The sequence below is a fragment of the Lissotriton helveticus genome, chromosome 2_1 (genome assembly GCF_964261635.1).
Source record: "Lissotriton helveticus chromosome 2_1, aLisHel1.1, whole genome shotgun sequence".
NCBI classification, from domain to species: domain Eukaryota; kingdom Metazoa; phylum Chordata; class Amphibia; order Caudata; family Salamandridae; genus Lissotriton; species Lissotriton helveticus.
In genome coordinates, this window is record NC_136059.1 from 851,860,214 (window position 1) to 851,881,077 (window position 20,864).

Here is a 20,864-nt window from a genome sequence, read left to right on the forward strand (position 1 = left end):
TGAAGTAATAGCGTTAAAAATGGCGCTAGATAATGCCGATCGCGAATTCCCGACACTAATAGTGTGCGATTCATATTACTGCGTCAAATCATACAATAACGACTTGCAGAACTGGGTTCAAAACGGTTACAAAGATGACACAAGTGCCACAATAAAGCAAAAATCGCTTTGGGAACAAGTAGTTCTTTTACAGAAAGAACTACCAAAGACTCATGTGATACATTCATTGAGTCATGAACGTGATGGCGTTCACGTTTCAGGGAATTCATTGGCTGAGACAGCCACAGCGGAAGCAACTAAGCCGGCTTCCGTAGCTACAAAAAAGCATTCAGGAAAATACGTAGATGGGGAAACGATGCTGGCGGTAAAAACGGCATCAAAAGGCGACTGTGCAGCGCTACGTGTCAACTATCCACTCAATTATACATACGTAATCTATGCAAACTCCGTTCCTTTTGCTCAAATCCCTGGAGTGGGGGATAGAGTAATTCCAAACACGAACAGGAGAAACTTATTAGTGGCAGACGCACATATGGGTGAGGGTCTAAGACACCTTAAGATTAAGGAATCTCTGAAAGAATTACAATCAATATACTGGTGGCCAGGAATGAGCCTGCAAAACTACAAATTTGCATTTAACTGTCAGAACTGCAACAGAGATCGCAGTGGCGAACTGCCCGGAGAATTGCCAGGACCCTTCTTTTAGATAGAATAAGAATATCAATACAAAAAAACCAGAAAAATGTGTCCCATTAATATAATTAAAGAGACTAGTTTCACTTAAAATGTAGACCCCAGCTCTCGGCTGACATCTGAACTGTTATAAAAGATTTGCGAGTCTATAACGGCATAGACGCAATTGGCATGCTACATTCTGACCAGGATCCTGCTTTTAGCTCTCGAGCTTATAAGGAGGCCATGACCAGCATGGACATTGCATTGCAGGAATCTTATCACTTCCTTCCTGAGGGAAATGGGATGGTGGAAAGAAAAAACCGAGACATATAGCAATCTTTAACGGGAAAGGTATTAGGTTCGGGGGTTGGGTGGGTCAAACATTTAATAAGTGTCCAACGTAGTCTTAACAATCTGCCAAGAAATTTTCTAAAAGGTTTCAGTCCGTACGAACTATTGTTCGGGACTAGAATGCATATCCAGGATCTCGATAGTCAGACTTCAGTGGTAAAAGGAAAATGCTTTGATATCAAAGATCGTTTGGCTATTTTACAGGACTTAAATGAAACAAGAAAAGACCTGAGCAACATAAAGTTGAAACAACAGCCAACAGCCACTGAAGAGAAACCACCTGTCCCAGCAAGGCCTGTCTGGATTCCAAAGATTGGGGATCTGGTCAGAGAGAAAATCGCGGTGAAAAAGGAATTTGGGCCTTCTTACAGAAAAGCAGTACCTGTCTTAGCTGTCAACGGAACAAGATCAGTAGTACTACCGCCCCTTGCTGGTAAAAAGGAGAACCGAGTTGTATCCATCGGCCTGGTTAAACCACAATCATGTGGCCAATAATAAGTAGTAGGCCAAGTGGACTCCCAAGAAGTAGCAGAACACCAAAGTTTGCTACAAATCAAGAGGTTCAAACTGAGAGACTAATCACATTTGATAAACCTACAGTGAATCAACAAGGACTATGCAACAAAGCCATGGAACTTATGCCTCTTGAAACCCAAATTGCAACAATTCGTCAAGAAACACCTGTCTACAACGATGTAGCCACAGACTATGCTAATAAAACAAAGAAAAATCCAGAAGCAATTCCAATCATTGACAGAACTGCATCAGGCTACTTCATCAATTTCGATGACTTTTCTGAGGATCCGAGCGAACCTGAGGAACAGCCAACAACAACAAAAACTTTTAAAGACAAAAATAAAGAACTCTTTCATCAACTACAAGAAACCTATCTGATTTCCCCATGGATTGAATTTTGGGTGGTGCTAGCTGTAGTTTTCCTCCTGCTTTGGCTCATCATGGTGCTATGCTTGGGACACTTCATTGAGGGAAAATATGTTACAATGGACACAGCAAGCCAGAATATCAACCTGGTCCTAAAGCCCCACAAGGGTATGCAACGTTTACAACGAAATTTTTACAACGCACTACCATTACAATGCAGGTATTACCACGCATACCATTACAACGCATTGCGCTGGGGGGCACTCTAGGATAGGGAATAAGTTTAATTTTCTATCCAACACCTTCCCTAGTATCCACGGGGACTGGAGTTGGAATAGAAAATTATACTTACCACTATCCAGCACCTCTAAGCGCTATGCGTTGTAATGGTATGCGTGGTAAAAACCGCGTTGTAAAGGTATGCGTGGTAAAAGTATGCGTTGTAACGTCATACATCCCAGACAAGTCTTCACACATCGAGAAAAGAGAACTTTCTTCAGTAAACTTCACAGCCAATCCAATACCCGGTGGGGTAGCATGGGACAAAACAGATTACCATATATATGGCCCGGTCGAGCTCTTGAAGTATCCTCATCAATTTAAGGTTTCATTAAGTGACTTTGTAAAACCGAGTACATTCTCTGATGAATGGGACTTTGAAAGTATTAATGATATGATGTCAGACTTAGTTATGTCAGCAAAATTTACAGAACATGATTATTTACAAGGTTCATCGAATTATGATCAGGTGTACTGCTACAACCATTATGGTAACCATTATTTGCATAAATCTGCTCAACCTAGAAATGTTTTAAATTATAATCAATGGGAACATTGTGCAACTCCACCTAAAGTTAGTTCAAAAACATTTTATGAGAAATTCCCATACTTCCCAGGGTTTAACACAAGTGAAGCAGAAACGTTTTATTTCAAATTGTTAAATAAGACAGGAATGGAAACCCTGCTGACAAATACAAAATTAATGTATTCATTTTTTTTTGTTGAAAATATGAATACATTTGGTTTTGATTTTTGGAAAAATAACATTGAAACAAAAACCATCTGGGGTACTAAAGATTGGCAAGTCCAAGGAATAGAATCATTATTCAGAGCCTGCATGATCCCAGAACAAATTATATTTTTGAATGACACAATTCAACAAACAACCTGTCTTGGCCTAGCCAAAATTAAAGACTTAAACAAACCGTCTATTCCAAAGCCAACACCTGACAGTAATAGCACTACAGATGTTGAGATAGACGTATCCCATATTTTAAACCAAAACAGAACACATCCTGATTGGAATAAATGGTTGATCTGGCCCACAGACACAAATAACTGTCAAGATAGATTCCTGAACAAAATACAGGGGTTCAAATTGACCAGGCCAGACCCTAGATACTCCCAGCGACAACATCCAGGGATAGTAACAACATACAGTGTAGGAAAACTCTGTCTTGAATGGCTACATACATCCACACTGGCAGAAATTAAGCAACACTTAACTTTACTAAAAGAAGGTGCTGACTTGCGTGATTTCATTATGGGACCACGCAAACAGCGTCAAAAACGTTTCATAGCGGCCTCTATATATGCAGCTTACAACGAAGCTTGGAAAGAAACTCAAATTGAAACAGCAGAGAAAATACGGGAAATTGACCGTATTCATTTGGAAAAATCACTTTCTGTTGTGGACAATGGGTTAATGACTCTGTCTTCCAGAATATATTCACTGGACAGTATTGTATCATCTGCAATCGATATAATGGAGCAGGACTTACTAATGTTACAACATGGTCAGTCCCAATTGCGTTCTATTGTACAGCTTGGCTGGACGTTACAAAATCTGCGTTCAGGCTACGTGCCTTGGCGTTTAATCAACACAACGTCACTATCTCTATCTTTAACCTTACTGATATACAAATCAGCTTGGCACAAAAAGGAGCAGAATATACAATTCTGAGCATTGAAAAACTTGAGAGATTACCATTGACAATGTCAGAACGACCTGTCATCGAATGGATAATACACGGAATCATAACTATTCCGATAACAACTTTCCAATTTCGATACTGCCAAAAGTATATACAGGCAGGCCAGTATGAAAGGTTGGGTAAAGGATACATTAAGTCATCATGGAAATTACCTTACACACACACACATGTTATAGTGAAAAAGGACAGAATGTATTTCTTAGTGGTGATAATTGTGAAAAATCACTAAGTGGTATACTTCTGTGTCAGGGTATAAATCTACATGGGGCCTGTGAGGGGACTTCAAATAACATTTCATGTCACCAGCTTGGCACACCTGCAACTCGAATAGAGCCATTCTTTAGACGGCTTTCGAACGGGAGCTACATTCTAATAGTGGACCACAGGTGTTGTGGCTTGGTGCCAGGAAAAGCTTATCTGGTAAGCGTTTCGTCCAGGGTCACTTGCTGTATGCTAGTATTGTATCCGAACGACACTCCAGAAAGGGAGGGAAAAATTTGGCCCAGTTTGAAAATCTCTTCTATTCGAATTGATACTTTAAGCAGAATGAAGTCTGTTCTTCTACAGACGCCAGTGTACTTGACGTCATCAAAAGAAACGTATGATCTCCAATTGCAAGGACAACGGCAGAGATACATAACCTTTTATCAACAAATTGACCCCTACACTTCGCAGAAATGCTAAACAATATCTTAAACATTTCTGATACGAATGGTATCGCGAGTGTATTTAAGACAATTTTTTCGGGACTGTTGACACCTTTCAAAGCAGTCCTGGGCATCTTTCCTAATTTTGTCCATTCACTCTTTGGCGGCCTTCCACTCCTGTTGGGACTCGTAGCAGGCATTTTATTTTTGATACTCCTGCTTCGTTATGGCAAGCCACGTCACAGACAAAACTCCAGCAACAATGGAAGAAACGATCCTAGCTATACGCTATCGGGACCGCATAACTAAAGTCCTTGGATTAGCCCGGCTAAGAGATCTAAATATGACCTGGTTTCTTTCATTCAGACCCATCTGGCTGAATTGTATCTTACCTGTGCTAAGATGTATGCTGTACGGAGAAGAATGCGTGTTAGATGTCTGTCTCACACTACAATCAGAAGTACCATTGGATACAGATACTTTGCTAAGTCCAGTAAAGGCTCATGCATCGTGTTGTCCCCAGCGGTTACCCATCCTGATGACGGTATCCGTTGAGACTTCACCACTGCGATTGAAGGGTAGTGAAGTGCAAGATGAGAGCAGCATCAACCAGGTACGACCTTCTGTGAGCACTGCTGATCCTGTCATCGATGATAGCAATCATTCTCACGACTGCACAGTTGCGACATTTTCCAACTTGGTCGAACTTTCACCTGAAGCGGTAAACTGCTTTTTTGAAAGTCTGTCTGAAATGATGTTCTCCCCTGAACAAAAAGAACAAACTTTTAAGCAAACGAGCACTCAGCGTTCCCTGAACTCTGAATTTGGCCTTCAGCTTTGAAAAACAAAAGCTTCTGAAAATATTTGGAACTGTTTTGACTTCTTCCCTTGAAAAACGAAATTATTTTTTCCGGATTCCAAAATATTTACTTTTTTTGGCACTCATCCTCTGCTTAAAGTAGAACTATTCTTAGAGAACAGAGCTTCTATTTTTAGGAACTCTAGAGACAATATATTACCTCAGCCTCTAGCATATTTACAAATAACTGTATTTATATGTGATGAAATGGTCTCGCACTTTCTTTTCTGTATTAAGAGCCATTTCATGTATAATTTTCGCAAATCATTCATGCTGATATATATGTGCATCCTTTTAATGAATGATTACACTGCTTGAAAGCGTACAGTACCTATACTCATTTTTTGTGTATTTCGCATATGCCATTTCAGATGCAAAATAATGTATTTTGGGGTGGATCGGTATACACATGCACCGTTTGATATGTTTTCTATTGCTTAGTTTAGTAATTATGGACATGAATTCATGGAGTGGGTGTAGTGTGTTTTCTAGGTACCTGAATCGATATTCCTATTCTTTGCCCTTGTGTGGTTATAAATCAATAATATCCCTACAACGGCATAGAAACCCTTTTCATAATTCAGTCATAGCGCATGCTGTCACATTAAGCAAGCCTATTCCTCCAGCCCCCTAGAAAGCACACCGAGTTCTTAAACAAATCCAAGCCTCCAGCAACCTGGGAAATCCCCGCTGCTTTGTTTTGATTTCGTCCGAGAACTCCTGTAAAGCACTGTAAGAACGACCAGTTCTTAGTGACATCTTTATTGACGTCTTATGTCCAGCCTTACGTCAAACCCGGCACTTTCAGGTATAAATATACCAACGTTGCCTTAAGCAAACACACGGTGGTAATCCTGGAGCAGAGCAGCTATCTTCTTCCGAAGAGCCCAGCTGATGCGAGAGCCCACGGACGCTGCCCCTCCCTTTTGACGCGCTGAGAAAGATGCTGTCTTTTCTCCTGCCGAGAAATCCAGCCTCCGGCGTTTCCAGCCTACCCGTGCAGGTGACTGGGATACCGAGTCCTGAGAGAGAGATACCAGCCCTCCTGCCTTCTAATAGCCAGGTACTGAACCGACTAAACCCTTACAGAGAATTCTTGAGTCAGATTCTTGGCAAAACAAACTTAACTTAAACTGCTAATTACTTACTCCCTCCCATGTATTAGGCTTAGGTCAGGTACACCGGGGTAGGCGTAGTTAGAAGCACCAGTTGAGTACGATTAGTCAATGTAAATTTGTATGTATCTATTTTATCCATTTTAAAGTATCATATGGCTAGGAAACCATATCAATGCTTTTACAGTATTATTTCATAATCCTGCTTTTACTGTATGCACTTTACTTAACTACAAGTATTGCAATTGTAGCAATTCATTTCTCTTGTATGAGGAAAGAGACTGCTCAATAAATAACACCTTTTATTGAAAACGCCGTCTCTCTTTTTCTCTGCAATCTGGTGAAACTAAGTACGCACCTTTGACTGAGTGAAATTGTGGTGTTGGGTTCAAATCAGGCCTACATACTCTGCTAAACTCTCGAACACCTTAGTATAGAAGTTGGCACGGACACTGGAAAAGGTAAAAGACAATTTTATTAAGACCCCATGGGGTGGTGATACATTCCTACAGCACCCTTCGGCAATGTAAGAAGTAGCACACCGAACATCGGTGCGCGACCTCTTTTATATGGTTTAATAGCAATAAAAAGATAGGCGGTTACAAGTTACACATTTTAGGTACATATAAGGTCATTTTTGGAACACAGCCAACACGTGGGAGGAGTTACAACAGCACTGGTCAGTTAGCGTGAACATTCCTGAAGAGTGACCAAGTAGTGCGTAATGCGCATGTGCGCTTGACCAGTACTAAAAATAGCCTGTTGCCGAGCAAACTAGTGACCATGGGTATCGAGAAAGGACGAAAGGGCACACTGACCACGAGGCAGCGTGTTCATTGAAACGGAAGTCAAAGGGATTCAAAATGGTCCCCGTTCGTTTTGGTCAATTTAACAGAAAAGACCGTGTAGCTGTGCTAAACGCTAACTCAGGAGCTGCCAAAACACGACAGACGGCCCTTTTAGCGTTTAGCAAAAGCTACCTCATAGTGGACATAGTCAGAACGTTCATCCTCAATGTTAATAGCCATAATTTTTAATACTTCATCATTGCTCAGTTTCTCTTGCTTGACAATAGTTCGTTTGGACGGAATGCAGGCTGTGATACATATAGAACATAATGTAGGGCCACATTGAATACATAGACAAAGGAAAAATAGTACTCCAATAAAAACACAGAGAATTGTTAGCAATTTCCAGCCCCAAGTACTAAGCAGGGTCCAGAACCAACCAGAAAAAGTCCATGTTCCATTCTCTGGGTGGATCTCAGCAGCTATCTTGTGTAATTTTGTAATCGATTCATATACAGAAGGTGAGTTATCTGGCACGTACACGCAACAACTACTTCCGATGACGCGGCATGCTCCACCTCTATCAGCTAGTATCACATCTAGAACCATTCTATTCTGGAGCGCTACAATTCTGGTAATTTGCAATTCCTCAGTAATGTTCCCTAAAGCAGAAGCAGTTTCGTTGGCAACGGCTTCCACCACACGTGTAAGCCGCCTTATCTTTCTACTATTTAATGCAGCTCCTACAAATGAAAATAACCCCAAATTGAAATCTACATATTGTTGCAAAGTGGTATCAGTCTGGTCTATTTCATCAAGGTCTATTGATCGTTTCGCTCTATTCAATATGAAATCATGGTACAAAACATAATCATTGTGATACATAGGAGGAGCAATAAACACAGGTGGTAATACAAATGCTATATAACACGTTCCCAACCATCCCAATGGTAGACGATGGTATCCCTTATTTCCACAAACGAAATATGTATTATGCGAAGCTACAAATGCAATTCCAGTTGGTGCATCAAAGGTAAGTGTAATATTACATTCACTGCGACCTACGGGAATTGTACCTTTATTTCTAATACACAAATCTGCTTTTGTATCAATCACGGTTATTATATGCATGTTCGTAACATTTATAAGTCTTTGATTCGTATATACACGAGGCGTAGAAATATTGTCCGGACGATATTCTTCCCATTCAAGTTTAGTTCCTTCAGCGTGTGGATAGCCATCTTTATCGTTATAGCATATTTTATTCAACCGAAAAAGTAATCCACCTTTCGTTGGCCATCGCAGAGTAAAAAGAAGAGTGTACCAAGCATGACAAGAACCATTATGAGAAAACGGGAGAGGAATGAGTGGTGTTCCTCCCTTCTTCTGATGTCCGGGCAACATTCCACATACCCAACAATTGGACGTATTGGTCATGTTATGAGTATGATGCAAAATCTTAATAAAACTGTTGTTCAAATAAGTCTGCCTATGTCTTTCTTCATGGAAAGGCAGAGTGAAATGAAAATGTTCAGACGGACTTGGAGTGGTGGGCAGTAAATGTTCTCGTGCAGGAAACAACAGTTCTATAGTCCAAGCTAATACTGCGATCACCACTACAGTCAAGACAAACAAAACAGCACCAAGAATTCTCCCTTTTCGTGTCGAAGGGGATGCCATGGTTCATAAAACAATACTCTTCAAAAAAAAAAAAACACTAAGCGAGAAAAAGGAAAAACGATGGTTCTGAACCGAGGCTGCCGTTGATTTGTTCTCCGGGATTCAAGACGGGTGTCGCTACACTGGGCAGAACTGATCCCCCCCCCTTGATATTCCCGGCTTCCGTTTCACAAACCTCAGAGCGGTTACCAACCAGTTTCAAAAAGAACACAAAAGGAAGCTTATTTTCTGGGGCGTAGATTATATTTCACTTTATCAGAAACAACGTGGTCCGGGAAGGCTCCCTCCAATTCATCAGGCGTGACAGCTGGGCTCTTTTCTGTATCCAAAATCTTTCTGTAGTCGGATAGTACCACAGGGCTCACCAGATCCGGAGAGACACGTCGGCAATGCGTTGAATGAATCCACCGCTTCTTGTTGGTGACTCTCACAGCAGTCCGCGTAGCCAGCAGCACTTGCTCAGGGCCATGCCATCTCGGTTCCAAACTGCTGGATCGCTCAAAGATTTTGACCATCACGTGGTCCCCAGGGCGGAGATCGTGAGCCTCACCAATGGAGTTATCAGGGAGCGCCTCTCGAACCTGTTGATGAATAGAAAGCAAATCATTTGTCAATCGTGCCAGATAATCGTTCATCATTATACAAGGCATATCATGTATCAAACGAGGTTTTGGAACTCCCCAGATATTCATAGGCCTTCCAAACACTACTTCATAGGGTGTGAGGCCAGATCGAGAATGTGGCACTGATCGAATGGAAAGCAATGCCAGAGGCAAAGCGTCCGGCCATTTCAGAGACGTCGATGCCACTATCTTTGCTAGCTTCAGCTTCAGAGTTGCATTGTATCGTTCTACTAAACCTGCTGATTGTGGATGAAAGACAGCATGGAATCGTTGTTTGATTCCCAATCCTTTCAGGACATATTCCACTACTTTTCCAATGAAATGAGGGCCATTATCACTCCACATAAGTTTACAAACACCATAGCGCGGGAAGTACTCCTTCAGTAACACCTTAGCCGTTGTCAACGCTGTATTGTCTTTCGTAGGGTAAGCCTCAATCCATTTGCTGAAGGCACACACCACTACTAGGACATACTTGAGATTATTACAGCGCTCCAGCTGGATGTAATCCATTTGAAGGACTTCGAATGGTGCAGTAGGTGGAACAAACCCACCTTTGGGAGTATGAGTCCCTTGTCCAGGATTATGCTGCAAACATATCAGACAGGTCTGCACTACTCTCTTAGCCGTGCTAGCAATGTCAGCATTTTCCCAAACTCGTGTAAGCAATTTAGTAATTGCGAGAGCTCCAATGTGTGCCAGTCCATGTGTCATTTGCACCATTGTTTGTAAATAGGCCATGGGTAGTTTCCATCTCTCCATATCTTTACTACGCCAGCAACCCTCATCATCCAATACTCCCTCGGTGGCCCATTTCACAAGTTCTGCCTCTGATGCTGACTTCTGTATATCGAGTATTTCTTCTCTAGCATCATGCCACCGCTCAGCCTGTGACTTCACCACATACATGGGGAAATTATTTTGTAGCATAGCGGTCTCTCTTGCAATGCGATCTGCAAAAGCATTGCCCTGTCCTATTTTGTCCGTCACCTTTTTGTGTGCACTGCACTTGACTATTGCAACTTTCTTTGGGCATAACAGTGCATTCAGGAGATCGCGTACCAACTCTCCATGCATGATGTGTACTCCGTGTGAAGTCAGGAATCCTCGTTCCTTCCAAAGTAGGCCAAAATCATGCACTACTCCAAAAGCGTAACGACTATCCGTGTAAATGTTCACACATAGTCCAGCACTTAACTCACATGCCTTCGTTAAGGCTATCAACTCAGCCGCTTGAGCTGATTTTTGGGGTATCCGTGCTGCTTCTACCACAGTCTTAAGTGTCGTGATCGCATAAGCTGCGGAAGTCGTACCATCTGGTAGCCTCACACATGACCCATCAACCCACAGTTCCCCATCCACATCTGGAAATGGCGTATCCTGTAAATCAATACGACCCTTTGTCTGTTCCTCAGTCAGAAAAACACAATCATGTTGTTCTTCCTTCTGGGTTTCAGCAACAGGATCCGGCAATAAAGTAGCAGGATTTAGTGCTGCACATCGTTTTAGTGTGATGTGCGGTGCCAACAACGTTAGCTCATATCCTGTCAGACGGGCACTGGTTAGATGCTGTGTTTTCGTTTGGTTCAGTAACGCATCTACTGCATGGGGAACTAGCACCAACAATTTGTGTGACAAAACTATTCCCTCACTTTGTCGTATCGCTACTGCTGTTGCTGCAACTGCTCGAAAACATCCAGGCAATCCTCGAGCCACAGGGTCGAGTACCGCCGAGAAGTATGCACAAGGCCTCTGTTTGTCTCCGTGTGTCTGCACTAATATTGACAATGCACACCCATCCTTCTCGTGTACATATAATGTAAAGATCTTCGTGTAATCAGGTGTACCCAACACTGGTGCAGAACAAAGAGCCTGTCTCAATTGCTCAAAAGCATTCTGACATTCATCCGTCCATTCAATGGGAATCGGTGTATCTTTAGACAACAATGCCAACAATGGTTTAACGATATGTGAAAAACCCAATATCCATTGCCTACAAAAAGACGTCAAACCTATAAAGGCGCGAACATCCTTCTGGGTGCGAGGGACTGGAGTATCTAGGATTGCTTGAATCCGATCTGGTGTCAATGCACGGCCCTCCTTAGACAAAAGATGACCGAGGTAGGTCACCTTTGGTCTACAATATTGCAGCTTTTTCTTCGAAACTTTATGATTATGTTTGGCTAGGAAGGAAAGCAAAGAAAAGGTACTCTTCTCACATTGTTCTGGCGTGTCTGCAGCTAGTAAAATATCGTCTACATATTGAATGAGAACCACTCCCTCCTGTAAGTCAAAAGAATCAAGCTGTCTTTTTAATGCCTGACTATAAATGCTAGGACTTTCAGTATAGCCTTGAGGAATTCGACAGAATCTGTACGATTTATTATTTAATGTAAAGCCGAATAGATATCGACTGTCAGGATGTACAGGGATCGAAAAGAAGGCATTCTTCAAATCGATAACTGTAAAAGTAGTTGCCGTCGATGGAACCAACGTAAGCAACGTGGTGATGTCAGACACCACTGGGTACTGAGGCACTACTATCTTGTTTATTTCCCTCAAATCAATAATGAAACGATAAACCTTAGTATCTGTGTCTCTCTTAAGGATCGGTAAAATTGGGCTATTGCAAACATTATAAGAAACTTCCTCAACTACTCCTGCAGAAATCAAATCATTGACAATGTGTATTAATGCAAGTTCCCCTTCTCTAGAAATCTTATATTGTGGGACACGTGGTAAAGATACTCCCTCCTTTACAGTAATTCGTACTGGAGGGATTAACATCTGCCCCACATCCGTGTCAGAAGTGGCCCATAACGTATTTGGTAAGGAGGCCAATACTTCAGATTCATGGAGAAAACACACTCGCTCAAAGTCTGGGTAATTCTCATTCAGCACAACTCGCACTCCTTCTGGGGCACAGCGAATAGTAGCTCGAAAGTGTTTTAACATATCGAGTCTAATAATATTATCGGGTGTATTTGGGGACAACAAAAAGGGACAAGGGGCAGCAAATTTATCAACATGAAATGCAACTGGTTGAGACAGTGGGCTAGAAGTAGGTGTTCCATCGAACCCTATTGCTGTAATTACCTCGCCAGACAGGGGAGCCCTTGGAACCAAGTATTTGGACAAAGCGCTACGAGTAGCTCCTGTATCGACCAGAAATTGGTCAGTAGAACCCAAAACATGTGCTTCTATGTATGGACCCCTCTGATCAACTGGTACCTCAACCGATTCCACACCCCATCCTACGCAATCCTATGCGTAATGCTCATCCTGTAGTTCAGCAGGACCACCCTCATTTATCTGATATTGATTGCGATTATCAAACGTATTATAATCTGACTGACCACGACCCCTTGCTCCATATCCTCCACGATCATTCGTGCCATAACCTCCTCTCGACCCTCCATAATAATTCCTAGATCTCCCACTTCCTCGTCCCCTCAAATTACGCTGCTCTCGAAACACCGGACAGTCTGTAATCCAATGCCCAAACTGTTTGCAGTATGCACATTGATTCACAGAAATGTCAGAACGAGGGGGAGGAGCATTACTGTATGATCCTCGCCCTCCTCTATTGTTCCCTCTCGTAGCCTGAACCTGAGCTAACATTACCTTCGTCTTCAAATCCTTCGCCTTCTTATCACTACTTTCTTTCGTCTCTAATTCCTGTCTTTCGTAATATTGAGCCATAGTCAATAAAGAAGCAGGGGTTGCTGTGGTCCATGAACTTTCACTCGCTTTTAATCGTTTCGCGATCTCCGGTAGGAGATTAGCTACATACTTATCAACGAATAGATGCCTGCCAGTATCTTCTGTCAATAATTGACCACTGTAATCATGGAACGCTTCCTCGAAGCGGGAGAAAAAATCAGAAACTGATTCATCCGCTTTCTGCTTACACGAGGCTAATATAGTCCAATCAATCTTTTTAGCGGGAGCAAGAGTCTTTAATTTTGTTAGTATGGCACCTGGAAGATCTAATATTAATTTACACGGTTTACATGCTGGTTCTCTATCTAAATCAGCCTGAACAATATCTTTCCAAGTGGCCCCGAGAGTCGCCTGGTCATCAAACCTACGAATTACTCTCCACATATCAGGGGGCAATATCAACCCGAAAAATAAATCAATATCAACTAACGTCATGATACATGAAGAAATTGCACTTTCAACATTTTCATAAAAAGCCGCAGGGTTTTTACGGGGATCAGGTAACGCATTCTTAAGCGCCATAACATCTGCTCTATTCCAAGGCGTATAAACCCAATTATATACAAAATACCCTTTCGCGTCTTTGGAGCTTTTATCATCATCTGTGCCATCCCCTTTATGAGGGACATATAAAGGCGCAGCTTCTCGCATAGGTCTAACATTAATCGCAGCGATCTTATCTGTTTCAAAGATAGGGCATTCTTTGGATATCCCCGTCGCTCCGGACGTAGACGAATTCTTCGATTTTTCCAACTCCCGTAGCCGTGTCGTCTCACTACGCAGTTCAAGCAAACGCTTGAAGAAGTCGTCCGCATCTGAAAGAACAAAAAGACCTTTACGAAAATTCTCACGAGTCTTAGATATCTCCTTAGGTTCTAACTCGAGAGAATATTTTCTATATCGCTCAACAACTTCATCTCCAAAATGATCTAAAAAATACAGTCGTTCCTTATCAGACCACTGCTCCATTTGTTTAGTAACATCAGAAACAGTAACAGTATTACTATTTAGCTTTCGCGCAATCGAGCGCAATTCCGTAGCTCGTTCCGTATATAACCTGGTACGCTGTGTTCGATCACTATCCTCGTCCGAGTCCTCGTTCGGAGCCGTAGGTGCGACGTACGGAGGCGGACAACGATCTAGCAATGAAAAATCATCTGTTTCATTAGTAAGAACTGGATAGAGAGGACGCCTGATAGGGAATTGACCATTAACCTGCAGATTACGTTCTCGTCTCTCCCTCTCTTTCTTTTCCTGTAATTCCTTCTCCTGTAGCTGTAAAGCTTTGTCATGTGCAGCCTTCCGCTGCACTTTCTCCGCCAAGGCTTCCTCACGCTTCGCTCGTTCACGCACCTCTTTCTCCCACGTACGCACACAATCAAACATATCTTGTCTAGACCTTCGCTGAAACAAACACTGCTCGACATACTGTACCTTTCGAAGGTCAAATGACCCATATAGTGGCCACTGTAATTCACGATCAGTCTTAGTATACTTATGCCATAATGCACTATACATTATAGGTGGAATACCGTATTTAACATACATTTCACGATTTGGAGTCCCCTCTGGGGGAGCCGGCTGTTTTTCACTCAATCGATAATTGGTACCATTTTCAGAACAGCACATCCTACGGAGTGTGCTAAAAACAGGCATGTTTCAAAAAGTACCACGAAACCGCGATACTACAAAATGACACCTAACACGGTGCACTCATTCAAATCAAAATAAATCAGAGAAATATCCCTACATGCCTGCCTATGTGAGGTGCACTTCACATATTCAAATTCAATATTCAAATTCAAAATTCAAAGATTCAAAACGTTAGCTAACAGATTCAAATTCAAAATTCAGAGTTTCAAAATTCAAAGTTTCAAAATTCAAAGTAAGTGTCAGTAGACTACCTCACCACTCAAAAGCTTACCAATTTTCTTTTCAAACGTCCAAAGTCCAACTGCCAAGTTCTGTAGTCGAATCAGCCAAAACGGCACATCACGACAATCCAAGATCAGAATCTCAGTCGAGGACCGGCGCCACCTGGAAGGTCAGATCGGAAGGAAGGGAAAACACACCGTGGGTGCCGAGACTCGGGTCACTCAATGGCAGCGATCGCGTCCATGGCGAGTTTCCTAACCTTCGTCACGACCTCTCCTTCGGGCCTCCGAGTCGCCGATGAGTCCCTTCGTGGTCGCCAATTGTGGTGTTGGGTTCAAATCAGGCATACATACTCTGCTAAACTCTCGAACACCTTAGTATAGAAGTTGGCACGGACACTGGAAAAGGTAAAAGACAATTTTATTAAGACCCCATGGGGTGGTGATACATTCCTACAGCACCCTTCGGCAATGTAAGAAGTAGCACACCGAACATCGGTGCGCGACCTCTTTTATATGGTTTAATAGCAATAAAAAGATAGGCGGTTACAAGTTACACATTTTAGGTACATATAAGGTCATTTTTGGAACACAGCCAACACGTGGGAGGAGTTACAACAGCACTGGTCAGTTAGCGTGAACATTCCTGAAGAGTGACCAAGTAGTGCGTAATGCGCATGTGCGCTTGACCAGTACTAAAAATAGCCTGTTGCCGAGCAAACTAGTGACCATGGGTATCGAGAAAGGACGAAAGGGCACACTGACCACGAGGCAGCGTGTTCATTGAAAAGGAAGTCAAAGGGATTCAAAATGGTCCCCGTTCGTTTTGGTCAATTTAACAGAAAAGACCGTGTAGCTGTGCTAAACGCTAACTCAGGAGCTGCCAAAACACGACAAAATAGCTGTCTTTTGTTTTCACACGACTCTAGAGATATACTCTTATTCAGGGAGAGCAAAGTTGTCATGTTTTATGGTTGTCAGAAACTAAATCCTTTCTTGTCTATCCAGGGAGGTTAAACTCCTCCTCGCTTATTCGAGAAAGTTTCTAGTGAACTCTGAGCTAGCTGGCACAAAACTTAAGTCTAATATAGTCAGTCGAGACCTAGTTAACCTCAGTCCTACGTCTACACTACTGAAGATATTATTCCAATGCACAGTGCCTATTGGGACTATAGGAACTACACTACACTTACAAATTAACAACTCACCTTTAAAAATGCTTTTGTAGTTTTAGAACAGTGTCAATCACACAGCAGATTTTCTTAAGCAGAATCTCTGAACAGTGCACCAGAGGCAGCCACCACAAAATGGCACAGCTTCCCTCTCATTTTACATTCTAATCTTGAAGATAACCAATGAAATATCTTCCCACACAAATTCAAAACAAAACTAACATTTTAATTGGTTGTACATTGAAACACTTTCAATTTCTCACAAAATTCAACCTTCCCCCACTGGTCTCTCTGCCTGTTACCATGGTAACACTCCATAGACACGTAACTGAACACACAGGTGAAAAGTTCATATGCAAAACTAACCAGCAAGGGTGTTTGACTTTTCAAAACAGCAGCAAATCCTGAGCAATGTTACTTTCAATCACTTTCTCTCAACCATTAGCATTTCTCCTTAAAAAAAAAACAGCAGCATGCACCCTAGTTTTCAATGTTGAATATACAGAAACCACCAATCATTTATTCTTTTTCAAGTGCAATGAATCTCATCCACATTTTTTTCTAAACGCCTACTTTTCAAACTGCCATTTCATTTCCAGAGCCCATCTGAGTACAACCAGATCTCCCTTCAAGATGCTTAGAGTGTGGATTGTAGGACACAGCTATATTTACTGGAGTGAAACATATGTAGCAAATAGATGCTTTCTCAACCTTGATTTACCAAATGTGGATATTATGTGGATTGACCAGAGGGGATTGAGATGTCACCAATTGATGCCATTGGTAAAATCCTTTTGCATCTCCCACACCATGACCTCATAATTGTGCACTGTGGTGGCAATGACCTAGACACCTTTGGGCAATTGATGTCACTTTTTCCACAAACTGCCTTTGTATATTCTAATATATACCAAAGGCAAAAATGGAACTGGGCCAGCCAATATTGCTCACAGATTGAGAAAGCAAGGAAACATGTGAATAAGTCTGTTTCTGCTTTCCTCAGAGACTATGGTATGGGTTCTATATACCACAACAACTTGCGTTACAACATGCAAGGCATTTATAGAGGAGACGGTGTACATTTCACAGATGAGGGAAACAGAGTCTTCCTCTTGAATTTTATACTCTGCATCGGTACTTACTTGTAGCTACAAAAAACACTCAATGAACACAACGGCTCTTTTTAGAGCCAACCAACATCTAAACATTCAAACTTGTTATTTAACCGTATTTTTTTTTTCTGATGTGCACGCAACGGGCGGGCACCTCGCAAATTATTGCCTCGAGGGTGCGTGCAACGTGCGCGCACCTCTGGAAATATTGCCTCGAGAGTGCGAGCAACGTGCGCACACCTCGCGATTTAAAAAAAAATTCGGCCTTCAGGTGTCCTTCAGGGACCCCCCTGGGAAGACCTATTTGGTCAGGGAGTCTCTACCCTGCCCCCTTTTCACGTTCTCCACTTTTGATTTTGATTCTCTTCTGCCTCGAGGGTGCGTGCACCGTGCGCTCACCTCGTGTTTAAATAAATATATATATATAATTTTTGGGGCCTTCAGGGGTCCTTAAGGGACCCCCTGAGAAGACCTAGGGGGTCAGGGAGTCTCTACCCTGTCCCCTTTTCACGTTTTCCACTTTTGTTTTCCACTCTCTTCTGTCTCGGACACAAAATGGTGGCCAACACTTTCTGATTTCGACTGGTTGGAATGTTGACAGACGTATAACAGCAAATCAGAATTCCGCTCGCGCACACCCGATTCGCGCACCGGTGCGTGCTTATAGATATATATATTTTTTTTCTTATGATTTTCTCAGGAACTACTGGAGGGATTTACACCATTTGAGCAAAACCGTGATCTGCAAATCAAACTCTACCATTTTGCCAAATTTCTTGTAATTTCGTTCAGCCGTTCGGGCTGTAGCCGTGTCTAAAGGTCCTATGGAAAATAACATGGGGAAAACACGTTTTGGGACCCCCCTTTTTTCTCAGCCCCCACTTGAAGAATCCCCTCAAAACTTTCAGGGAAGGAGCGGAGCGGGCCATCTTCTTTGAGAATTTCGCGAAGATTCGTCCACCGGCGCCAAAGGTATTCCCAATAGAATGTTGCGGATTCCTATGGAAACTAGGTCCTAACTATATCTACCTACTGGCTACATGCTGCAGATTCAGAAATGAAGATGCTTTCGTATTTCATCCCCGTGGTGGCCTCTGTCCTTTCGTTTGGAGGGTGTCTGGTGATATTATCCATGCCGGCCAGCGGCATGTTACAGAGGCTCCTGCACGAAAGTTTTGGACTGATCCTACACTGGCAATTGCTTGTTGTCTCGGCGACAAGCCTCTTCTTCCTTCAAGTAATTGAAATTGATCAGACCCACCTTCGGCAAACAAGACAAACAGAGCGGTGTCAGAGTTATTAACTCCGCCTTGGGAGAGATGCATTGCGAACTCACCCCCGTAGAGATGAGTCCTGGGTGTCAAGGTTGTGCAGTTGGGGACTGGAGAAAGCTATTGCTTCTGGACAAGCGGCAAGATGGGGTCAATAGCTACGTTCACAGAATACGAATCCATTTGGCCGCCCATTCCCGGTAAACTGTTGCATGCTAGGACATGTAGTGCGTCTCAGGCTTGGGATGCTGCTCATGCTGTCAATTGGCTATCAAGGAGGGCGGAGCGTATCTGCGAACATTGTAACAGCTGAACATTCAGGTCAATCAGTGGCATCTTGACCTCTCATCATTTACCACGCTGGGCGCTGAAGAGGCTACACGCAGCCGAAATTCATACGCCCGTCATGCTGCAGATTCAGAAATAAAGATGCTTTCGTATTTGATCCCCGTGGTGGCCTCTGTCCTTTTGTTTGGAGGGTGTCTGGTGATATTAGCCATGCCGGCCAGCGGCATGTTACAGAGGCTCCTGCATGAAAGTTTTGGAGTGATCCTACACTGGCAATTGCTTGTTGCCTCGGCGACAAGCCTCTTCTTCCTTCAAGTAATTGAAATTGATCAGACCCACCTTCGGCAAACAAGACAAACAGAGCGGTGTCCGAGTTATTAACTCCGCCTTGGGAGAGAAGCATTGCGAACTCACCCCCGTGGAGATGCGTCCTGGGTGTCAAGGTTGTGCAGTTGGGGACTGGAGAAAGCTATTGCTTCTGGACAAGCGGCAAGATGGGGTCAATAGCTCCGTTCACAGAATACGAATCCATTTGGCCGCCCATTCCCGGTAAACTGTTGCATGCTGGGACATGTAGTGCGTCTCAGGCTTGGGGTGCTGCTCATGCTGCCAATTGGCTATCAAGGAGGGCGGAGCATATCTGCGAACATTGTAACAGCTGAACATTCAGGTCAATCAGTGGCATCTTTACCTCTCATCATTTACCACGCTGGGCGCTGAGGAGGCTACACGCAGCCAAAATGCATACGCCCGTCATGCTGCAGATTCAGAAATAAAGATGCTTTCGTAATTGATCCCCATGGTGGCCTCTGTCCTTTCGTTTGGAGGGTGTCTGGTGATATTATCCATGCTGGCCAGCAGCATGTTACAGAGGCTCCTGCACAAAAGTTTTGGACTGATCCTACACTGGCAATTTCTTGTTGCCTCGGCGACAAGCCTCTTCTTCCTTCAAGTAATTGAAATTGATCAGACCCACCTTCGGCAAACAAGACAAACAGAGCGGTGTCGGAGTTAATAACTCCGCCTTGGGAGAGAGACGCTTTGCGAACTCACCCCCTGTGGAGATACGTCCTGGGTGTCAAGTTTGTGCAGTTGGGGACTGGAGAAAGCTATTGCTTCTGGACAAGCGGCAAGATGGGGTCAATAGCTACGTTCACAGAATACGAATTCATTTGGCCGCCCATTCCCGGTAAACTGTTGCATGCTGGGACATGTAGTGCGTCTCAGGCTTAGGATGCTGCTCATGCTGCCAATTGGCAATCAAGGAGGGCGGAGCGTATCTGCGAACATTGTAACAGCTGAACATTCAGGTCAATCAGTGGCATCTTGACCTGTCATCATTTACCACGCTGGACGCTGAGGAGGCTACACGCAGCTGAAATGCATACACCCGTCTTGCTGCAGATTCAGAAATAAAGATGCTTTTGTATTTGATCCCCGTGGTGGCCTATCTCCTTTAGTTTGGAGGGTGTCTGGTGATATTATCCATGCCGGCCAGTGGCATGTTACAGAGGCTCCTGCACGAATGTTTTGGACTGATCCTACACTGGCAATTGCTTTTTGCCTCGGCGACAAGCCTCTTCTTCCTTCAAGTAATTGAAAGTGATCAGACCAACCTTCGGCAAACAAGAGAAACAGAGCGGTGTCGGAGTTATTAACTCCGCCTTGGGAGAGACGCATTGCGAACTCACCCCCGTGGAGATGTGTCCTGGGTGTCAAGATTGTGCAGTTGGGGACTAGAGAAAGCTATTGCTTCTGGACAAGCGGCAAGGTGGGGTCAATAGCTACGTTCACAGAATACGAATCCATT